Raw genomic sequence first — 6103 nt, 5'->3', positions numbered from 1 at the left:
AAAGAATTGGTAATAGCTGGAGAATTCTTAAGAGAGAACCAGACAGAAAGCTAACCCCCAAGCTTTACGGCTTAATAACACTTACAGAGCCCAAACTCCGGCTAAGAAACAAGCTCCTCCTGGAGAGTTACAATACCCAGATATACACCCACAGGGTCAGTTCATCCTTGTTCTTTTTTTAACTTTATTTTCTTGGCCACGTTGCATGGCACTGTGTAGGAAGAGCAGTCTCAAGCACTGGACCACCAGGGAAGTCCCCATCCTTGCACTTCTAGTTACATTAAGTCTGTAACTGAGTGTGTTTTAGAGTCTATACTCCCATGCCTGCAATCCTATTCACTGAGCTTCAGAAAAGACACCTACCTGTCTTGTGGGGACAGTGGGTACCCTGTCAGCTCATTGCCAGACATTCTGAAAAGACCAGGCGATTCCAAGTTGGGGTCAAGCAAGTGTCTGCACCAATTAAATCAAACCTAATCAAGTTGCCAACAGTGCCCTTCTAAAGGCTTTTCTTTTTTCTTTTTTTGGCTGAAGAAAATTAGCATGTATCAAAATATAAGGCTTAGGTCAAATTCATGAGGACCAGAATTGTCATCTTTGGACTCAACGAGCTGTGACAAGTTGGAAGCTAGTTTAGTTTGAAAACCATTTTTATCAAGATTCAACAGAACTGAAACAATCTTATCTAGTATGAAGTATGAAGAAGCATCTGCTTCATATTTGTGAACAGTGGCTTGCTGGGCACTATTCTCATGAGTGGATTGAGTGTCATTATTTTATTTATATCAGTCCTATGATATTGCTAAGACAAAAAGACATAAGCTCCCATTTTTTGTTTTCCCATGGGAAAGGCCAAATACAAGGACTTGCTGTATCTTAGGAATATTGCACCCAATATCGCCAAATACAAGAATTTGCTGTATCTTTAAAATATTGACTAGATGTCCCACTGCATGAGGGAAAAAGAAGGTAGTATATGCCAAGGAACCCACGTCAAACTTCTTACAGGGGCTTCTAAGCCCTTTGCCATCTGCCACCCTCTCCTTCATCAGGAAAAACCATGGCTTCATAAAGTGTTGCTAAAGTTCTAAGAACATGATGATTCAAGGCCTGGGCTGTACCATTCCCCAGAGATGATTAATAGAACTTGTAACAAAGAAAGGAGTACAATGTATTTGAGGTTCTGCAAAACTTTTTTTTTAATTCTACAGAGCTTAGATTTATTTATTTTTTAAAGTAGAATTGATTTATAATGTTGTATTAATTTCTGCTGTACAGCGATGTGATTTGGTTATATATATATATATATGCATACGTATTTTAAAATATTCTTTTCCATTATGTTTAATCTCTGCAAAACTTTTTCACCTAGTAAGCATGTCTTACTTAGTGCCTTTACTATGAAAATAGAGTGGGCCGTCCTCCCAGTGTCCCAAATGAGAGGAAAAGTTCTAATTGGATTTCATCACTGTTATTAAAGCCAGCTGTTTATTTTTAAGGGTCAGGAGCTCACTCTGAAAGACAGGGACAGTTCATTGCCTCTAAGCCTGGCCATGCATGACTTGTCTCTGACTATTCTTCTCCTGAGACAGAAGGAGCCTTCAGTATTTAGACTATTAAGACAGAATGAAACTAGGGCTGAGAAATTGGTATATGCGGCAGCAATATTGCATAGAAAACAAAAGGGATCTATAAGTGAAATTGTGTTGTAACCTTAGTTCTAGGTGTAAATGATAAAAGCTATACAGTTAACCAAATAAGAGAAGTCTTTGTGATTTCAAGATGAGAAAAAATTTCTTAAATCCCCAAGAGTATAAACCGTAAGTCAAAAAAAATCAATAGAATTGGTGACATCAAAATTAAAGTCCTTGGTTCAACAAAGAACATCAAAAATAAAACAGGTCACAGATTAGAAGAAAATGTTTGTAGTATTCATATCTTAACTATTTTAGAAAGTCCTGAAAATCAACAAGGGAAAATCAACAATGGGAAATCTTTCACCCCATCCCGGGATGGAGTAAAACACCTGATATAAAACACCATCTCAAACCAGAAAGATTTTTGCTTTTCTTTATACCCAAACCTTTTACTTAGAAACCTATTCCAACCTTCAGCGAGCTCACCGGTGAGTTCATAATTGCAATGGGTTCTGGGGGACATTGCATAGAGAACAACCCTGCGGCGTAGGGGGCTCTGAATCCTGACGAGCTGGTGGGTGAAGGAGGAGAGTCCTTGGAATTTTCTGGAAGTAGCAGTTTTCCCTGAAGACTGTGGGGAGAAACAATTTCAATAGAGAGGGGACAGTCTGAGCAAAGTGCTGGAAGGGGGCGAAAAAAGGCTGTAGAGAGAAGGCAAGGGGGTATATTTCTAAATTATGGAAGGGTAAAGATCAGAGCCACACTGGCTCTCAAATGCATGTCAAGGAATTTGGACTTTACCCTGAGTGTGGTGCTGCTGAAGGATTTTAAGCAGGGAGAGATTTACCTGAATTTCAGAATGTTAACTCTGGCGAACATGAGCACCAAAGATCTTCAAAGAGCAGCATAAGCATTGTGTGAGGTGTGTAACACGGTCTGCTGAAGAGTAGGAAGAAAATATTAGCTCTCCATTTTCTAAAAAAGGAAAACGTTAAGCTTCACTAAAGTTTAATATATAACAGTTAGCATAGGATCGTATCCATAATTTTAAAATAAATATGATTAATCCTTGAGCAACTTGGGATCAGAGGTGTAACCACTCCCCTCCATGCCTGCTAAGTCTCTTCCATCACATCCAACTCTGCGACCCTATGGATTATAGCCCACCAGACTCCCCTGTCCATGGGATTCTCCAGGCAAGAATACTGGAGTGGGTTGCCATGCCCTTCTCCAGGGCATCTTCCCAACCCAGGGATCGAACATGCACCTCTTATGTCTCCTGCATTGGCAGGCAGGCTCTTTACCACTAGCGCCACCTGGGAAGCCTCTGCCCACCTTCCACTCAGTCGAAAATCCCTGGATAACTTTCCAGTCACTAGTCTGCCTCCAGGGACTCCACCAGGGATCAGGTAGCATGTATTTGTTGAAAAAATTCCACATTTAAGTGAACACTTGCAGTTCAAACCTACTTGTTCAAGGGTCAACTTGAACATATTGGGGATACATGCTCAAAACATTTTTTGATAGGGAGGTCCATTTAGAGACCACAGATACAGAAGATGACTTGGAAGGACTCATAGGAGATAGTTCCTCCTTACCTCTTGGTAGATTTGATCCTTCAGGAAGAAGGGCTGCAGCCAGAGCCTGTTCACCCTGAACCAGGACCCAGGATGGAGGAATTGAGAGGGTTTCAAGGCTGCCACCCCAACTCTGAACTTTCCTGGAAATGGAGGAACCCCGCTTATCTAAGACAGAAAGGAGAGACAAAGGCACTACTGGTGGGACCCACGGAAGGAAGCCAGCAGAGCCATTTGGCCAAGGGAGGCTCAAATTTTGGCAGCTGTTGGATGACAACTTTGTGAGAGGAATAGGATCTTGGCTTCTTCACAAACATAGAGTTTGACCTTGAACTACATTTTTTTTCCTAAGAAGCACGGTGCTAACCTTTTCAGAGGCTGTTGTCATGGTTACTCAGGGTTGGCCATTCCGTGCAATGTTGGAGAGTGTTTGGTCGCCAGGCTGTACTTTGGAGACAGAGAGGGTTTTTTCGTGTTAAAAATACTCCTTACATTTGATAGCTTGTCTCCAAGAGAGCACTTTGAGATTGGAAAAGATTAATTTAATTGTTTTCACTGCTGTATGTTGTACTAGCATTGCCTGACGAAGCCCTTTTGAAAATATTTTTTTTTCTCCTTTGAATTTGCTTTCTACTAAGTTTTCATTTAGTATTTACGTTTCTCAGTGTTAAATTGAGAATATGTAAAATAAGCTATTGCACTCAAATTCTGTTTATTGGTGCTTTCCTTTAAAAAAAAATCTGCTCTGTGTACAATTTTCAGCCTATTTTCATCTTTTACAATTCATACCACTTACCACTTAATAATGAATTGTTGTCCCTTATATTCTCATTTTTTCAAATGTCAGCCTTATTCAGAATTTAAATAGAATGTAACCAATGAATAATGCGAGGATTTAGCTATTATAGGCTTATAATTTTTCATTCTGCTCATAATTTAAGTACTCATATATAAATGTTCATAATATAAAGTCATTAGGCAATGACTTGACGGTTATCCCATGGTTCATTCTTAGATCCTATGGAAACCGATAACCATTAGCATACTAGTTAAAGGGATGATTAAAGGGTATTTTTGAGAGAAGGAGACCTCAAAAAATGTGTATGCTACCTGGTTTCACCAAGGTTCCTTAGATGTTGTTTAGACTAGTGTTTGAGCCTGGAGGGAAAATCCACTATTTAGGAGTTTAGTGGAAGTGTGTTGTAATTACATTTGGAAGATAATGACAAGTGACAGATTGAGGATGACTTGTAGGTTCTTGCTTGTGTAACCTGCTGGGTGATTCCAATCACGAAGGTAGAAAACACAGGAAATGGATCTGCTTTGAGCAGGAAGACAACAAACTCGGTCTTCGACATGTTGAACTTAAGAAATGTTCGTGATATTCCAGTGGAGAAGTAAATCTAGAGTTGAGAAGAGAGGCTTGGAGAAGTCAATTTGGGGGTCATTGGCATATAGAGAGTGATTAAAGATATTGGCAAAGCTGAGATTTACCCAGAAGAGTAGGGAAAGAGAATAGCGCTAAGGATAAGGACTCAAGGAGTCCTGATAATTAATGCTAAAGGATGACAGTGTTAAAAGAAATAGCTCTTGTGTCAACGGTACTCCTAAATGGGGTAAAACGAGTATGAAATAAAATCAAGGGCCCTGCAGATGCTGACATAAGCTTCATGGACGTGATGGCAGCCGATCTATACACATCCATCAAGAAATCTGGCTATAAAGGTGAGAAGAGAAATGCGGTGTGAGCTTCTGCTATACAACAAAGTGTCTCAGCTGTATGTATACACATGTCCCCTCCTGGGAATGCCCTGGTGGCTCAGTCAGTAAAGAATCTGCCTGCAGTGCAGGAGACCCGGGTTTGATCCCTGGGTCGGGAAGATCCCCTGGAGAAGGAAATGGCAACCCACTCCAGTATTCTTGCCTGGAAAATCCCATGGACAGAGGAGCCTGGCAGGCTACAGTCCATCAGGTAGCAAGAGTTGGACACGACCTAGCAACTTTTTGTACATGGTGGTGTATATACATCAATGCTACTCTCCCAGTTCATCCCACCCTCCCCTTCCCCCTCGAGTCCATGTGTCCATTCTCTACATATGTATCTCTATTCCTGCGCTGCAAATAAGTTTATCTGTACCATTTTTCTAGATTCCATATATGCACTAATAAATGGTATTTGTTTTTCTCTTTCTGGGTTAACTTCGCTTAGTATGGACATCTCTAGGTCCATTCATGGAGCTGCAAATGATGTTCCATTCACTTTGCTGTGCACCAGAAACTAAAACAACGCTATAAATCAGCTATACTTCGATTAAAAAATTCAGATTAAAAAAATTTTTTTAAATAAAATGCCCCACCTAACAACTTCTCTCGTTTGCCCTCATCTGGCTTCTCCTTCCCTCTTTTCCTCTGTGATTTTCTAATTCATAATTCCAGTCTCTATTTAGGTATTGTTTACTCCAGAAAGCCTTCCTGAATCTAATCATTTCTTCTAGACTCAAAATTTTTCTTTTTTTAGAAAGCATTGCTACCAAGAAACCCCTGTCATGTGTTACTATACCTATTGGCTTAAAAGTTCTTTGTCAGGATAACACCAATTTTGCTCAAAGCTATATTCCTAAGCAGATGTTCAAGCTGGTTTTAGAAAAGGCAGAGGAACCAGAGATCAAATTGCCAACATCTGCTGGATCATTGAAAAAGCAAGAGAGTTCCAGAAAAACTTATATTTTTGCTTTACTGACGATGCCAAAGCCTTTGACAGTGTGGATCACAATCAACTGTGGAAAATTCTGAAAGAGATGGGAATACATGACCATCTGACCTGCCTTTTGAGAAACCTGTATGCAGGAAGCAACAGTTAGAACTGGACATGGAACAACAGACTGGTTC

At 40.2% G+C, this 6103-nt stretch overlaps 1 long non-coding RNA gene across 1 annotated transcript; it reads right to left on the bottom strand.

The window, feature by feature from the left end:
* Positions 1 to 1275: 1275 nt before the first annotated feature.
* Positions 1276 to 3358, bottom strand: LOC122688128. The gene is made up of 3 exons (XR_006339348.1): positions 3236 to 3358; positions 2485 to 2576; positions 1276 to 2268 (listed from the first exon to the last, which is right to left on the bottom strand). It is a non-coding gene; the product is annotated as an uncharacterized LOC122688128 (long non-coding RNA).
* Between the last annotated feature and the right edge of the window lie 2745 nt (positions 3359 to 6103).

This window comes from Cervus elaphus, chromosome 32, assembly GCF_910594005.1.
Source record: "Cervus elaphus chromosome 32, mCerEla1.1, whole genome shotgun sequence".
NCBI classification, from domain to species: domain Eukaryota; kingdom Metazoa; phylum Chordata; class Mammalia; order Artiodactyla; family Cervidae; genus Cervus; species Cervus elaphus.
The sequence above is the reverse complement of the archived record's forward strand: the minus strand, read 5'-3'. Positions and strand labels throughout refer to the sequence as shown.